Raw genomic sequence first — 17,805 nt, 5'->3', positions numbered from 1 at the left:
TCTAGAGGAAACACTAGGCACTGGCGAACCATCAGTTCTGCGTTCGAGGTGGCGGTTGAGGACTCGTGTTGCTGCCTCTCAAGGGAACGCAGAATTCGGCTTCCTGCCGCAACTTCGTTAGGAACCGCCTGCTGTCTAGTTGATTCAGCCGCAACACCAACTAGTTTTTCCGACATTTGCTGACTTAGTTCACCAATCAAAAAGCTTTGACGCGATGTGCGTTTGTTCGAATCGAAAACGCTATCTCCTTTAGTCGCGGGTCCAACAGTGTTGCCAGAGATGTTAGCTGCATTTCTTCAACTGTCCATTCTATATTGCAAGGAGGAGATGCACTCTAGAAAAAAAAAACTTCTTTACCAACTTCAGTTTTCAGGTTTGTTTCGATACGCTCATCCAGCTCTCGTGCGGTTCCGCAGGCCACAGGAATTGCCAACGAAACGGTAGTGTACTCATCTTCAGACACTAATTTCGTGGCTTCCTCGAATGGTTCCAATACTTCCGCAACATCCTGAATGTGCGTTGTGTCCTCTGCTGGTAGCGGCCTGGTTGCCCGGGGCAAGTTCGATAGCTTTAAGGTCAGCAACTGTCCCACCTCCAAGTTTGACGTGAACAGCGCGTGTGATACACAAGGACGAAGAAATGACGAGGACTAGCGCTGACTTCCAACTGAAATTTATTAACACAACCATAGAAAAACGAGAACAAGTAGGCACACGTGATCGCCGCTCATTTGAATTGCGCATGACGGCAGGCATGGAGAGGGAACCAAGAACCATGAAGAATTAATAAGCAAAAACCACAAAACCGCGAAAAGACCGGAGTAAGTCTAGGTTATCTGGCCGGATGAACTTAGGTAATCTATTTCTTTTTCAGTGAGGGCGATTGAAGGTTTGCTGATACAATTGCCTTTAGCGATGGCAGCAGCTTCAATGATTATACGCGATTATGAGCTGAGTGTCAGGACCAACCCTGTTAAACGGGATGAAAGCGCATGCAAAATTAACCACAAGAAAAAATTCGTCCACTGCTCTAGTAGCGTTGTTTATAGCATTCCACTCTCATGCGGACAGACTTATATCGGCCAGACGGGCAGGTGCCTTGACGTACCTTTGCAAGAGCATAACCAAAAGGTACGCAGAGGGACAGAAGGTTTTCTTGCAATGCACTGTTCACAATGCGGGTGCGCTCCAGCATTTGATAACACACAGATTTTAGCTAGGCATCGCCAGGATAGCACGCGTATAATCATTGAAGCTGCTGCCATCGCTAAAGGCAATTGTATCAGCAAACCTTCAATCGCCCTCACTGAAAAAGAAATAGATTACCTAAGTTCATCCGGCCAGATAACCTAGACTTACTCCGGTCTTTTCGTGGTTTTGTGGTTTTTGCTTATTAATTCTTCATGGTTCTTGGTTCCCTCTCCATGCCTGCCGTCATGCGCAATTCAAATGAGCGGCGATCACGTGTGCCTACTTGTTCTCGTTTTTCTATGGTTGTGTTAATAAATTTCAGTTGGAAGTCAGCGCTAGTCCTCGTCATTTCTTCGTCGCGCTGTTCACGTCAATATGGAATACCAACTAGCCCGGTCACACACCTTGCTCCACCTCCAAGATCCTTTTTAGCATATAAAAGATGCTGTTCCACCGTGTCGGTGTCTCCTGTTTCAGTTTTAACGGTGGTGCCATACCGACATGATCTTGCTCTTCTCGGAGCTTGGCGGCTCGACCTCACGTAGCGCACAATGTTCTTGCACCAGCACGGCTGCTTGTTCTTCACTGCTTTTTATTTCACCCTTAACAGTGATGTTGAGCGTATGAGCGAAGCATGGTAGGTGCTCGAAACCCAGCAGTCCGGCTGCAAGGGCCATCCTGTTACCGTTGTCTGTGACAAAATCAACAATTGCCTGACGAATATCCCTGTGTTCAAGCACACCTCCAATGGCATCGGTGTCGCTTTGCGCCGTGTGTGCTCCCTGGAAAACTGCTGTTGAGAGCACCGCAGACCACATACAGTGAACTCTCAATTGAGTAAACTTCAAGGGACCCAAGGAAATAGTTCACTCAACTGAAAGTTCACTAAACTGAATATTCACTAGAATATGGAACAGCTTTGTGTACTGCAGACATTAGAGTCAAAAGTGTGAAATGCAATTTATTTTGAAAAGGAATCTGTAATTTTAATTTGAACTGGTGCCCTTAAAGCGCAAGAAGAGACAAAGCTTTCCAGAGAGTACGTTTCTGTGCACTGCCTCTGGCACATGAAGATGGCCGCACAATACCGATGATGCCGATGAGACGGACAAAAAAAGAAGGGGCGAACTGATGCGCACGTGGCTCGTTTTCGTCACCCGCATGGCCGCTTTTCCTCGGCGGCGCTGCATGCACAAGCGATGTCGCGCCGCCGCCGATGGATGGGTGATTTAGTGACGGCTCGCATCGGCTATGCCAGTGCTGCAGTGCACAAAACTTCGTTGAATTGATTTTAAAAATGAGCCTGGGTCCGAGGATCAAGTTCGTTCAACTGAAAAATTCACTATTCTGAAATTCGTTTAACTGAAATGTTTTTGCATAGAATGCATAAGAAAATCGCCGGAGATTTTCTAAAAGTTCGTTATTCTGAAATATTCGTTAAACCGACGTTCGTACAAGTGATAGTTTACTGTAGTTGTGTATTCCAGAAAATGGCACGTGACTGTCATGTAGTTCTCAGCCGTGCATGAGGTCCAAATGTCTGCTGTAATGGCACAACAGCTGGTTGGCCTCTGTGTACCACGCCATTTCGCCGTTGCATTGTCTTATAATTTCGACAAAATAGCATAAGAAAGTTGCGTTCTGCTAGGCAGTTTTATCGTGGATCTTACGCGTAGCAGAAATTTTAAAATACTTTGTCAGTAACCACCGAAAATGGCTACATGTCCCTTGCTGTCATCAGGGCTAATTCCTTGTCCAGATTATTTTTGCTTTCGGTCTGGTTGCCATACATAGCTCCTTTATCAGTAATAAAGAAATGCAACTTTTTTCGCTTCGGTTTTGAGCGGCCAGCCGCATCCGTGCAGGCATCCTGTACTTCTTCGCACTGTAATCGATCCTCGTGAAAGAGAACATTTGCGTGGCACCGCTTTATGTGGTACCTTAAATTAGAGGTATTCCCGCTGGTTTTACATTCCTTCCTGCACAATCTGCACTTGGCATTTCAAGACTTTGCATCTTTGGCGAAGTAATCCCAAACCGCCGCTTTAGCCTTCAGAATCCTATGAGCTGGAAAGCGAAAATGAATGACCGGTTCAAAGGGAATTGTATGCTTATGCGCTGAGAAAAAAGGTCATTCTACCGAATGGGTTTTGCAGAATAATTATATTCTTATGTCCATCGTTCCGGTTGCGCATTAGTTTCTTCGAATAACGCAACAGGCACCTCGCACTTACGAAATAATATTACCACGTTTTTTTTTACTGTAGGCGCCGTTCATACAGATGCAGTAATCGAAACACGTGTAGATGGCTCAGAATCTACTCAGAAATGCATGGAACGTCTCTATGAACTGTACTATAACTTAAAGGTGGGCGAGTTGGATCCTATCCCTCGTTGAGTAGCACACAAGCAGGCAAGACACAGCGCTTGTTCCATCTTCTGCATTCGTTTCTTGACTGCTTGTGCGCACCCAATGAGGGATGGGTCTCTAGAAAATCGGTACCTAAAAAACGATCTATCCACGGCACCGTTCAACACGTTTACGGACGAAATCTGTCCACAATTGACAACTCACGGTCTTTGCCACAACATATACGAGAGGGCCTTGACGTTTTTGTGCATATGTATTACAAACGAAGCGGTGACTCGTCACCGCTCGGAGGGGCAAACGAATGTGCAACTACGGCCCGCTTGACACGTTCCGTCCCTAAAAGTCACTAAGGAAGTCGAGATTCGCTAACTTAAGAGGATTATACTAAAAGAAAGCACATGTAAAACGCGAGGTCACACTACACCGAATACGGAACAGCTGATCGAAGCTTCACAAAATAAAAAAGCGGCATTGTTAACAATGTTCAGCAAAATATAATAAACGACGCCCTAGGATGTCACGCACGTGAATAAAGTACTCGAACAAAGAAGTGCATGCAAGCAAACAATTGCTGTCATACATCACAGAGTGGTCGGGTGCCACAGTGCCAGTTCGCTTCACGACACAAACGTGCTTCGAATCAGTTCCCAAACGATGTGTTCAGAATTCCTTGCGCAGTCTACATCGAGGACAGGTAGGCCGAGGAACGTATTGAACATCTCACATTACATGCGAGCACGTGCTTGCGAGCGGGGTTGCTTGAAAGTTTCGTTTATGCGTCGAAAACGCAGTTCCTCGCTCGAAAGAACGAAGAATTGCAACGTGATATGAGCTACCGACGTTGTTTTGGCCTCTCGTTTTTCTAGGCTGGCGAGGGCGGACTCCGTTTTGTTTCGAATTCGCGGACGGATATAGCAGTTCCGTCCAAAATTTCTACCGTGATTTGCTTGGTTTGCCTATCCGTGGAAAGGTCCAGTAGGCCCGAAACTGCATAAGGAGTACACAAAGAAATACTGGTGGCGCGGGTCACTTCAAGTTGTAGTAAATTATCTCGAGCGATAGCGCTGCCTTGTCAATCATGTCATGGCTATCCCCGCCATAGACCACCTACTCGGAGAACCAAGTTTATGCTTCGATGAGTTCGCACGGTTGGTTTTATAGTGTCACGTGGTCGTGACGTCGACGAAAGCAGTAGTCAGCACGTCCGTAATAAAACTCTTTATTTGGCCGAACTTGTGGCCAAGATACTGAAAGTCAAACTACAGCAATACACTGATAGCGGCGAACAGAGTGTCGACCGTCGATCAACTGACAAGCGGTGAAGCACGTCGGCATTTATACATGTGCCGTCGAATATTCCAGCGTTATCGCTGGTTGTCGCGCAAGTTCTAGAATAAGCTCGATTGTGCGTATCTTGCGCGCAATCCTAACAAAACGATCCCGAATAATCGCAAAGCCTCTCTAACAATGAGGCGCGGTTCGCGCTGAGCGTTGCTGACAGTCTTTGTGGGCGATAACAGAATACAGCAAAAGTGACAAAAAGAAACGCACGTGGCAATGCCCCCCTCTGCAAAAGCATCGTCCCGATGCTTAAAAGATAACAGGGGTGGGGGGGGCTATGTATGCACAATAAATAACAACAATGCAAGAAAGTACAATAAACAATAAGCACAAGCAAGAAGGTACAATAATAAAGCAAAATTACAGTCCTCAGATTCACTCTGGGGCGCCGTGTCCTCTGGGGCGCCGTGTCGAAGGACGATGCTCTCAAAGAAGAACTTGGCTACCTCAGCGGCACTGTCTTTGGGTAGGGCTTTTGTTTCGGCGTAGCGGGTGAGGTAGTCGGTAGCCACGAAGATCCATTTATTTCCATTAGTCGACGTTGGGAACGGCCTTACGTGCGGTAAGGTTGCCTTGGGCTTACATGCAGTGGCGTATGAAAGAATGAAGCAGATGTTAGTCAGCGCTTTCCACAGGACGATTCATTGCGAATTGGCACGTTCAGATGTAACGACCATATCTGAATATTATTTTTTTGTTCCAATAGGACGGCAGTGAAATCCGGCCGGTGTAAGTCGACGCGACTGTGAACTTGTGTGAATGCCTGCGAATGCAAATAAGAGTGAGCACAGATGTGATCGCGAGCATAGGAGTGAGCACGGGGGGTGGGTGGCTCTTCCGCCTAGTCATTTAAGAGGGGGGGGGGCGAAGTCTGCCCGTACATTGAATTAGGAGGGAGGGGGCGCTGCGATGCACGCCTATGACCGTGAGCCATTCAAACTAGGTTGATGTGAGTTTTGAATTGAAGGGATTGAGTGGACACTTGAACTTGTGTACTTGCGGATGGCAGTCACATTTGGTATGAACGCAAGTGCCTGTGAGTGTTTGTACACGCCAGTGAATACGAGCGTCAGTGAGTACCGGATGGTTAGTAGGGGTGAGGGTGAACACGTGTATTAAGAGGGTATGAACTTGAGCTCGCTGGCATGGCTTCATCATAGGAAACAGCGCGGGCACACGGGCGCAAAGTGCTGCCTCTTTCTAGTCCCGTGTGCCTGCACTGTTTCCTATGATGAAGACGTGTATTAAGTGTGTGAGCACCTGCGAGGAGTAGATGAAAATATGAGCGTGAGAGAGTTGTAATCGACGGTTAGTGCGAGTGACATGAATGAACGTGAGGAACAAGTGCTAGAAAACAAGGGTCAACGCAAGCGAGTACCATGAGCGTGAGGAGGTATGGCAATGAGCGCGATCAAAGTGCGTGAGTATTGCCACGCCCGCTTCTTTTATTTTGATGTGTTCGAGTTTGACCAGCAAGGACGGTTATCAACGCTCGACGCTGGCCGCGAAGCAGTGTTCGAGAAGCTTCACGATTTTAGTAGATCGTTTTGTTAGGATTGCGCGCCGCACGCGAATGTTCCAGCTTTGTCGAGAGATAACGCTGCCACCAGCGATATTGCTGGAAAGTTCCATAGCGCCTGTATAAAAGCCGACGCGCTTGACCGCTTGTCAGTTGATCGACGGACGACGCCCTGTTCGCCGCTATCACTGTACAGCGTGTATTGCTGTAGTTCTAGTTCCCAGTTTCTCGGCCACAAGTTCGGCCAAATAAACAGTTTCATCTCGGACGTGCTGACTGTTGTCTTCGTCGACGTCACGACCACGTGACATCTGGTGGAGGTGCTGCTTCTTCCATGATCCGGACGCCCCCGCGAAGCGCTGACCCAAGCCCAAGCCGCGAGGAGGACGACGGCAAAGAAAACCCGGATCGTCGAGCAAGCCGCAGGCAACAAGGTCTATCGCCAGTGCACGGGCCTCTACCTCAAAAGACCCGGCAAACAAAGATCCTGACCTCGACCTCAGCGACGATGACAGACGCTGTGCCGCCCGCACCGATCCTTCTGCGGACGCCCAAGAAGCCGCCAACCTTCCGCGGATCGTCGTTCGAAGATCCGGAAAGCTGGCTCGAAGCCTACGACCGAGTAGCCGTTTTTAATGCCTGGACCAGCGAACACAAGCTACGGCATGTGTATTTCGCTTTGGAAGACGCCGCTCGGACCTCGTTCGAGAACCAAGAGCGAAGCCTGGCAACGTGGGACATTTTTCGCGCCAGGTTTCTCGCCACATTCACGAGCGTCGTCCGCAAAGAGAGGGCTGAGGCTCTGCTCGAGACCCGCGTGCAGATGCCGAACGAAAACGTGGCGCTTTTCACGGAAGAGATGACCAGGCTGTTTCGCCACGCAGACCCTACCATGCCCGAAGAAAAAAAAGTTCGCCCTCTCATGCGAGGAGTTAAGCAGGAGCTCTTCGCTGGGCTCATGCGGAACCCACCCAAGACAGTCCAGGAATTTGTTTCCGAAGCCACAACCATCGAGAAGACGCTGGAAATGCGAAACCGGCAGTACAATCGCCGCGCATTCCAAGACAGCGCAGCAGTTCATGACTTCGGCTCCGACGACTTGCGCGAAACGATCCGAGCCATCGTGCGAGAGGAGCTGCGAAATCTCGCACCTTTTGCACAGCCCGAAGTGACGTCGATTGCGGACGTTGTACGCGAGGAAATCCAACAGTCACTGGGTATTCCTCAGCCGGCACCGCCGCAGCTGCAAGCAATGAGCTATGCTGCTGCAGCCCGACGCATCGCCCCCCCTCCTCGCCCACGTCAAGACGCCGCGCCGCACCAGCAGTTCCGCCGCCAGGCACCACCGCCGCCACCATCGACGTCATACCGCCCGCCAGCCGGCCAGCGATACACGCCGAGGAAGACCGACGTTTGGCGCGCCCCGATCATCGTCCACTCTGTAACCACTGCGGAGAAGACGGCCACACCTACCGCCGCTGCCATTATCGACAGATGGTACTGCGTGGGTTCGCCGTACACGCGCCGCGTCCACAGCAGGGTGAACGACCACGTGACATCGCCGACTATCTGGCAGGAGCGCAGTGGACCCCCCGAGGACCTTCCCGATCGCCGTCGCCAGGCCGCTACGCCTCTCCCTAACGCCGACCATACACTGGCCCAACCCGGGGCCGGTCACCTAGCCCGCATCCGGAAAACTAAGGGCAGCAACCGATGGAGGTGCGGTTGCTGTACGACGAAATACCGAAGACCCTCCGCCGCCGACGCCGCCGCCACGACGAAGGCTTCAGGACACGACGCGAACCCCTGACGACGAAACCTCGCGGACCGAAGAAGACCTGACGACACAACGTGGAAGCAGCGGAACAAACCGACGTAGCCGTGACCCGACGCCACGACCTATCTGCAACGCAAGACGACGAAATAGCGACCTCGACGTTCTTATCGACGGCCACAGCGTCACAGCCCTCGTCGACACCGGAGCCGACTATTCTGTAATGAGTGGAAAGTTAGGACAGCCTGGGAAGGCCCCGAAATCCGGACAGCTGGAGGTCACCTCGTAACGCCGGAGGGAATCTGCACAGCGAGACTCACCATTAACAACCGGATTTATCCCGCGAACTTCGTAATCCTGCCGCGTTGCTCGAGAGATGTCATCCTTGGTATGGACTTCTTATGCCTTCATGGTGCAATCATCGACCTGAGGTCTAAGTCAATAACACTGTCCACGGAAAAGGCACTACCGCCGCACACTCCGCCAAGAAAGCACGCCTTGAATGCGTTGGAAGACCACGTCACCATTCCCCCTCGCTCCAGCGTCATCATTTCCGTCGGCACTCAGAAATCAGCAGACCTGGAAGGCGTTGTTGAAGGCGACCAGGACGACTTGATTAACCGCAAGATTTGCGTCGCAAGAGGAGTAAAAGCTGCGGGCAGGGAAAGCAACAGTTACGCTCACGAATTTCAGCAACGAGTACAAGCACGTGAGCAAAGGCACGACGGTCGCCTACATAGAAGAAATCGTAGAAGCCAGCAATGCTTTCGGCCTCACCGATTCTCCCGAGCCTACTCCGACGAATAAAGCGCCGCAACCAGCTTTCGACATCAATCCCAGCCTTCAGAAGCACAAGCAAGAACAGCTCAAAACCCTGCTCTTGCAATACAAGGACAGCTTTTCGTCGTCGTCACGAATTAGGCAGACTCCCGTGGCAAGACATCGCATCATAACAGAGGAAAGCGCCAGACCACTCCGTCAGAGCCCGTACAGAGTTTCGACGCGAGAACGCGAGGCCGTGAAGACACAGGTCGACGAAATGCTACGCGACGACATCATCCAGCCGTCGAAGAGTCCGTGGGCATCCCCGGTGGTGCTAGTGAAGAAGAAGGATGGGACTCTGCGTTTTTGCGTCGATTATCGTCGCCTGAACAAATTCACGAAAAAGGACGTGTATCCCCTTCCCCGGATAGACGACACCCTGGATCGATTACACAACGCAAAGTACTTTTCGTCGATGGACCTCAAGACCGGTTACTGGCAAATAGAAGTCGACGAGAGAGACCGAGAAAAGACTGCTTTTATAACACCAGACGGCCTGTTCGAGTTCAAGGTCATGTCATTTGGTCTTTTCTCGGCACCTGCGACCTTTCAATGAGTTATGGACACAGTACTGGCCGGCTTGAAGTGGCAGACGTACCTCGTGTACTTGGACGACGTCGTTGTGTCTTCCTCAAACTTCGACGAACACCTTCGGCGCCTTGAAGTTGTACTTCAAGCAATCAAGACCTCCGGACTCACATTGAAGCCTGAAAAGTGGCGCTTCGCGTACGAGGAGCTCTTGTTCTTGGGTCACGTGATCAGCAAGGATGGTGTTCGCCCTGACCCACGGAAAACTGCTGCCATCGCTGACTTCCCGACGCCCACAGACAAGAAGGCTGTACGCCGTTTTCTCGGCTTGTGCGCCAATACAGACGTTTCGTCAAGGAATTTTCACGGATCCCCGAGCCACTGACGCAACTCACGAAGGCCGACGTCGTATTCAGGTGGGAAACGTCGCAAGTTCAAGCATTTCAAGAATTGAAACGACGCCTGCAGACGCCTCTCATACTTGCGCATTTCGACGAGTACGCCGATACGGAAATCTACACCGACGCAAGCAGCGCAGGACTCGGCGCCGTCCTTGTGCAAAAGACCGACGGATTCGAAAGGGTCATCAGTTATGCTAGCCGGTCGCTATCAAAGGCAGAAATCAACTACTCCACAACAGAAAAGGAGTGCCTGGCCATCATCTGGGCTACATCGAAGTTTCGCCCCTACCTCTACGGCCGGCCCTTCAATGTTGTGAGCGACCACCACGCCTTGTGTTGGCTAGCTAACTTGAAGGACCCTTCAGGTCGCCTCGCACGGTGGAGCCTACGACTTCAAGAATTTGACATAACCGTCGTTTACAAGTCCGGAAGAAAACACTCCGACGCTGACTGCCTGTCCCGCGCCCCCGTCGACCCACCGCCGCAGGACGACATGGAGGATGACTGGTTCTTGGGAACCATAAGTGCCGAAGACATCGCCGAACGACAGCGAGCGGACCCAGAACTCAGGGGCCTTGTGGAATACCTCGAGGGCAGGACCACCGTTGTTCCCAAGGTATTCACGCGAGGACTGACGTCGTTTTTCTTGCGCAACGGTGTTCTCCTTAAGAAGAACTTCTCGCCGCTTCGAGCCGATTCCCTTCTTGTAGTGCCCTCGACATTGCGACCAGAGGTCATCCAGGCTCTGCATGACGACCCGACGTCTGGACACCTGAGTGCTTCTCGCACACTCGCAAGAATACAGGAAAAGTACTACTGACCGCACCTTGTCGCCGACGTAACTCGCTACGTCAAGACCTGCCCGGACTGTCAGCGACGCACGACACCGCCGACTAGGCCAGCCGGACTTCTACAGCCTATCGAGCCACCTCGACGGCCGTTCCAGCAAATTGGGATGGACTTACTGGGGCCGTTCCCGACGTCCAATACCGGAAACAAATGGATCGTCGTAGCTACCGACTACCTCACCCGCTACGCCGAGACAAGGGCCCTACCCAGAGGCAGTGCCGCCGAGGTAGCGAAGTTCTTCGTTGAGAACATCCTCCTGCGTCATGGCGCCCCAGAGGTCCTCATCACCGACAGAGGTACGGCGTGTACTGCTGACCTAACTCAGGCAATACTAAGATACAGCCAAACAAGCCACCGCCGGACCACAGCGTACCACCCAGAGACCAATGGCCTCACCGAGCGGCTAAACAAGACCATCGCCGACATGCTGGCCATGTATGTCGACGTCGAACACAAGACGTGGGATGCCATCCTTCCGTATGTGACCTTCGAATACAACACGGTCATGCAAGAAACGACGCAAGTGACGCCGTACAAGCTGGTCTACGGAAGGAGCCCGGCAACGACGCTCGACGCAATACTACCAACCGCCACCGACGAAGACGATCTCGACGTTGCCGCCTATTTGCAACGCGCCGAAGAAGCTCGACAGCTCGCCCGCCTGCGCATCAAGAACCAGCAGAGGGTCGACAGCCGTCACTATAATCTTCGACGACGACACATGGAGTACCAACCCGGTGACCGTGTGTGGGTCTGGACGCTGATACGCCGACGTGGGCTCAGTGAAAAACTTCTTCGGCGATACTTCGGCCCATACAAGGTGCTTCGACGTCACGGCGCTCTTGACTACGAGGTAGTCCCGGACGGCATTACGAACTCCCAGCGACGCCACGCACGACCTGAAGTCGTCCATGTCGTGCGCCTTAAGCCGTTTTTTGCGCGTTAGCGAACCTGTGGACTCTACTTTTTCCTTTGGTATTGTAATTTATTCTTGTATGAACTTGCTTTTTTTTCCGTTCCATGTTCTGTTGCAAGCATCGGGACGATGCTTTTAAAGACGATAGTCTTTCTTGGGGAACTTAGACGCAGAAATTTTGGTCTGTCTGTCTTTCTGTCTGTCTTTCTGTTTGTCGGCACGTCCCTCGATTCAGCCACTCGGCCAAAGTTGAACCACTTGCCCAAGGGCCAGCCGTCTTGAACTGGTACGGCTGTTCATACTTGTGAACGTTATCGATCAAAAAGTAAATATCATGCATATCTGAGGTGCAACATCACTAGGTAAGTATTAGGTGGCGTGTTCCTTTAATAGAAAATGCATACATACGTAATTTTAAGGACCCTAGTTTCTTAAGCTGCGCTGAAAATGCATAAGAATGGAAGCTTGAGCGAGTTGGTATGCGTTCATCTTTGTTGAAACAGCGCTCACTAGACGACGACGAAGTAAAAGAAGGCACAGGACAGGCAGCGCCCGTCCTGTGCCTTCTTTTACTTTGTCGTCGTCTAGTGAGCGCTGTTTCAACAAAGCTGAAAATGCGACTGCGCTGAAATTTGCCTTCCTCCGTGCCCTTCGCACGAGCTCATTGTTGTGTTTCGGTTTGGGTTCTGTTGCACTGTACGAATGCCATGGGTTGGTGTTCAAAAACTTTAGTTTTGAGAAGGCCAAGAAGGTGAAAAAAAATATTTAAAAAATGAAAAAGCAGCGTTGTGGGCGGCCTTCAGGCTGCCGGTTGTGGGTGCCGCTCTGGCGTTCCTGTTTTACCCAGCCGATGTGTAAATAAAGGAGTGTGTGGAGAGTACTCGTTGAGTGCGGACGTTTCTCTGCTTCAGCGCTTCGCGCCAAACCGCGTTTTCGGGCTGGCTGGCGTCCCCGGCGGTCGCGTTGGTCACCGCCGGTCTTCGCCTGCTCCTGCGCCGGGACTACCAGCACGCAACACAGCACTCATGTTTCCCGACGTATTGCCAGATGGCGTCCATATCTCACACAGCGCCTCTTCTATCGTCTTTACACGACATTTGCAGCGAAGCACGCAGATACGCGGCCAATTTTTTTCAGAGGGGGGCAATGCCACGCCCGCATCTTCTTTTATTTTGATGTGCTCGAGTTTGACCAGCAAGGACGGTTATCAACGCTCGACGCTGGCCGCGAAGCAGTGTTCGAGAAGCTTCACGATCTTAGTAGATCGTGTTGTTAAGATTGCGCGCCGCACGCGAATGTTCCAGCTTTGTCGAGAGATAACGCCACCACCAGCGATATTGCTGGAAAGTTCCATAGCGCCTGTATAAAAGCGGACGCGCTTGACCGCTTGTCAGTTGATCGACGGATGACGCCCTGTTCGCCGCTATCATTGTACAGCGTGTATTGCTGTAGTTCTAGTTCTCAGTTTCTCGGCCACAAGTTCGGCCAAATAAACAGTTTCATCTCGGACGTGCTGACTGTTGTCTTCGTCGACGTCACGACCACGTGACAGTATAAAGACGAGTGCATGTGAGCGTGAGTAGGTGTAAGAATGCCAGCGAGTGAGTGAGTGTAAATGTGGTTGAACGTGAGCGAGCACGTATGAGTGTTAGTACATGTTAGTGTGAACCTATGTACCTGGGACTGTATGCAGACGTCAATATTGTCGCGTGGTCGTGACAGTGACGAATACTCCAGCCGAACTCGGATGCACTTAACTCTTTATTTGGCCTAATTGTGGCCGGCAAACGGATAGTCCAATTGCAATCAAGCAATGCACGATGTATGATTGCGGCGAACAGAGCATCGGCCGTCGATAATCTGACAAGCGGTAAAGCATCTCGGCGTTTATATACGTGCTATCGAAGATTCCAGCGTTATCGCTAGTGGCCGCGTAAGCTCTCTAACACACTAGACTATTCTCGTAGTGTCCGCAAACATAACGGAATGATCATAAACAATCAGGAAGCTTCTCAAACATTGTGGCGCGATCTGTGTCGAGCGCTCCAAAGAATCTTTGCGGGCGATATCGCAATACATCGAAATAACACACGTGGCAATGCGCCCTCTGAAAAAAAGCATCGCCCAGATGCTTCAAACAAAACATTCGATTCAAATTATTTGTACTCTGTGGAAATCTTCATGTACAATGTATTGAATTGTACTGTATGCCCCCTCACCGTATGCCTCTTACGGGGCATGTGAGGTATTCTCAAATAAATAAAAGAAGCATGTGCTACGAAAGCACAATAATAAAGCAAGGAAAGCAAAATTCCTGAGTGTCCTTAACGCGTATAGAAAGGCTTAGGGCGCACGACATTAACGATATCAGGACGTTCGCTGCGGCGCTGAGAGTTCGCAATGTCATCCGGGATAACCTCGCAGTCTTGAGCGCCGAGACGTCGACGAACCTTGTATGGACCAAAGTGTCGCGAAAAGACTTTTTCACTGAGTCCACGTCGATGTGCTTTTCAGCGTCCATACCCAGACATGGTCGCCGGGCTGGAATTCTACAAGGCTTCGTCGAAGGTTGTAATCACAGCTGTCGGTCTTTTACTGGCTCTTGATGCGCAGACGGGCGTGTTGTCTGGATTCTTCGGGGCGCTCAAGGTAGACTGTGACACCGAGGTTGTCTTCATCCGTGACGATGGGTAACATGGCGTCGAGCGTCTTCGCCGGGCTCATTCCGTAGACCAACTTGTATGGCGTAATCTGCGTTGATTCTCGCATGGCGGTGTTGTATGCGAATATAGCGTACGGAAGTTCATAGTGTAATGTATGGGGCAGCGCTAGAACGAATACAAGGACGAGAAAAGACAGGACATCCTTGTCTGAGTCCACGTTGATGTGCTTTTCAGCGTTCATACCCAGGCATAGTCGCCGGGCTGGAATTCTCGTCCTTGGACTGGACTCGTCCTTGTATTCGTTCTAGCGCTGCCCCATACACTACACTATGAACCCTAACCAACTCGCCCACCTTTCCGTTATTCTGCAGCGTACGGAAGGACGGCATCCAACGTCTTCTGTTCGACGTGGAAGTGCATGGCCAGCGTGTCGACGATGGTCTTATACGCTCGAGCAGGGCATTGGTCCGTGGGTGATAGGCTGTGCTCCGGCAGTGGCTTGCTTGGCTGTATTTCAAGATCGGCTGAGGAAGGTCACCAGTGAAACCGTACCTCAGTCGGTGATGATGATTCTGGGGCACCATGACGCCGTACGATGTTCTTAACGAATAACTTCGCTATCTCGGTAGTGCTGCCTTGGGCAGGGCCTTTGTTTCGGCGTAGCGGGTGAGGTAGTCGGTAGCTACGACGATCCACTTGTTTCCGACGGTCGATTTTGGGAACGGCCCCAGTAAGTCCTTACCAATTTGCTGGAATGGTCAGCGATGGTTCAATGAGCTGCACAAGTTCCACTGGCCTTGTCGGCGGTGTCTTGCGTGGCTGACAGCCCCGGCATGTCATCACGTAACGAGCGACGACGATGGTAAGGCGTGGCCAGTAGTGCTTTCCTTCTATCCTTGACAGAGTGCGGGAAACGCCGAGGTGGGCAGCCGAGGTGGCCGGCCGTCAGCTCTTCGTGCGGGCCTGTAGAACGTCTCGTCGCAATGTCGAAGGTACAAAGATAAGGTAGTTGGCCCGGGCTGGAGAGAAGTTCTTGTTTATGAGGACGTCGTTTTTCAAGAAAAATGACGCCAAGCCTCGCCTGAATACGTTCGGAACAACGCTGGTCCTGTCCTCGAGGTATTCCACATGGCCCCTGAGTTCCAGGTCGTTTTGCCTTCGTTCACCCAAGCTGTTGACACTTATGTTTCCCAAGAGGCAGTCATTATCCTGGTCGTCCTGCGCTGGATGGCCTACGAGGGCACGAGACAGGCAGTCAGTGTCGAAGTGTTTTCTACCGGACTTGTAAACGATGGTAATGTCGAATTCGTGTAGTACGGGGCGACCTTAATGGTCCTTCAAGATGGCTTGTCAGCTCGAGGCGTGGTGGTTGCTCACAACTTTGAAGGACCTGCCGTAGAGGTAGGGGCCACCCTGGGATGTAGCCCAGATGATGACAAGGCACTCCTTTTATAAGAGGGTAGCGAATTGGGCGAGTTGGAAATTGCTCATGATGGTTAGCGCAAACGGAACACGGACGGAGAGAAGGAAACGACGACACAAGCGCTATCTATCAACTGAATGTTTATTGGAAAAATCGCAAATATATATGTTTAAGAGATAAAAAGTACACCCGCACACGCGCCAGAGATAACTGACAGATAAAAAATTATGTGTATACTGACAAAACTATGCACTTTCCAGGAAAGACACTTCCTCATCAATCAAAGTTATAGAAGGGCAGCTCAAGCACGTGCCTTTTCTTTTGATCATTTCAAATGCCTCCGCGATTTCCCGTCGTTTTCTTCTCTCCGTCCGTGTTTCTTTTGCGCTAACCATCATGAACACCCATTTTTTTTTGTCGTAGAGTAGTTGGCTTCCGCCTTGGATAGCGACCAGCCATCATAGCTGATAACGCTTTCCAGTCCGTTGGCCCTCTGCACAAGGACGCTGCTTGCGTCGGTGTAGATTTCCGTATTGGCATATTCGTCGAAATGCGCGAGTATTGGAAGCGTCTGCAGGCATTGTTTCAATTCTTGGAATGCCTCGACTTGCACCGCTTCCCACTTGAATTCCACGTCGTTATTCGGGAGGAGAGTGATTGGTTCGGCGGTCCGTGAAAATTTCTTGACGAAGCGTCTGTAGTAGGCGCAAAAACCGAGAAATCGGCGTACCGCCTTCTTGTCGGTGAGGGGCGGCAAGGCAGCGATGGCAGCTCTTTTCTGTGGGTCGGGGACAACTCCATAATTGCTAATGACGTGGCCCAAGAACAAGAGCTCCTCGTACTCGACACGGCACTTTTCTGGCTTCAGGGTGAGTTCGGAGCTCTTGACACTTTGAAGTACAGCTTCGAGACGCAGGACGTGTTCGTCGAATTTGAGGCAAACACAACGACATCGTGCAAGTGCACGAGACACGTCTGCCGCTTCAAGCCAGCCAGTACTGTATGCATAAGGCATTGGAAAGTCCTCCCTGTCGAGCAAAAAGCAATATGCGTGACCTTGAACTCGCCGTCTGGTGTTATTAAGGCAGACTTTCTTCGGTTCAAGTTTGAGAATCCTGTAGCCGGTCTTGTGGTCCGTCGAAGAAAAGCACTTCGCGTTGTCGAGTCGATCTAGGGCGTTGGGTATCCGTGTGCGAGGGTACACATCCTTGTTGGTGGTTTGTTGAGGCGACGATAATCAACGCAGAAACGTGGTCCCACCCTCCTTCACTAACGTCCCGGGAGATGACCACGGATTCTTGCAAGGCTGTATGATGTCATCGCATAGCTTTTCGTCAACTTGTTTCATAACCGCCTCCCGCTCCCGCGCCGAAACCCGGTACGGAATCTGACGGGGTGGTCGAACATTTGCTTCTGTTTTGATGCGGTGCTTAGCAACGGTCCTTTGTCTGAACCTCAATGACGAGAAGAAACAGTCATTCTATTCCTGCGGAAGGCATCGGAGCTGTTGCTGTGGGCAAGTGAGAAGACTTGGATTTACGTGGAAGGGTGGCTCAGGTATTGGGGTCGTCTTTGTAGCTTCGTTAGTATCTAAAAAAGATAACGCATCGCTGACGGCCAAGATTTCTTCGACGTATGCCGTCGTCGTTCCCCTGCTCAGATCTCTGTATTCTTCGCTGAAGTTCGTTAGCATCACGCTTCATTTTCCTTCATGCGACCGAGGAATGCCGCTAGCGACGCAAATGTCACGGTCTAGCAGCAAACGCTGATCGCTCTCGATGACACCTTCGATGTCTTCCGCTTTTTCAATGCCGAATGGAATTATGAAGCTGGAGCGTGACGGAATGGTGACTTGATCCACGAGTACGTTCAGGACACGTTGACATGGGTTCGAATTCGACGATATAGTTATCCGACGATACAGTTATCGACTTTGTTCTTAAGTCGATGACGGTGCCATGATGATTTAAAACTCCATGTCAAGTGCGACATCCCTGCAGCAGTATTG

At 51.0% G+C, this 17,805-nt stretch overlaps 1 pseudogene; it reads right to left on the bottom strand.

Annotated features, from left to right (window-relative positions):
• Positions 1 to 334: 334 nt before the first annotated feature.
• LOC125759978 (zinc finger BED domain-containing protein 6-like) lies at positions 335 to 2,008 on the bottom strand (annotated as a pseudogene).
• Between the last annotated feature and the right edge of the window lie 15,797 nt (positions 2,009 to 17,805).

This window comes from Rhipicephalus sanguineus, chromosome 9 (assembly GCF_013339695.2).
Source record: "Rhipicephalus sanguineus isolate Rsan-2018 chromosome 9, BIME_Rsan_1.4, whole genome shotgun sequence".
Classification (NCBI taxonomy): domain Eukaryota; kingdom Metazoa; phylum Arthropoda; class Arachnida; order Ixodida; family Ixodidae; genus Rhipicephalus; species Rhipicephalus sanguineus.
Note: the sequence above shows the minus strand (reverse complement) of the source record. Positions and strands in the feature narration are given on the sequence as shown.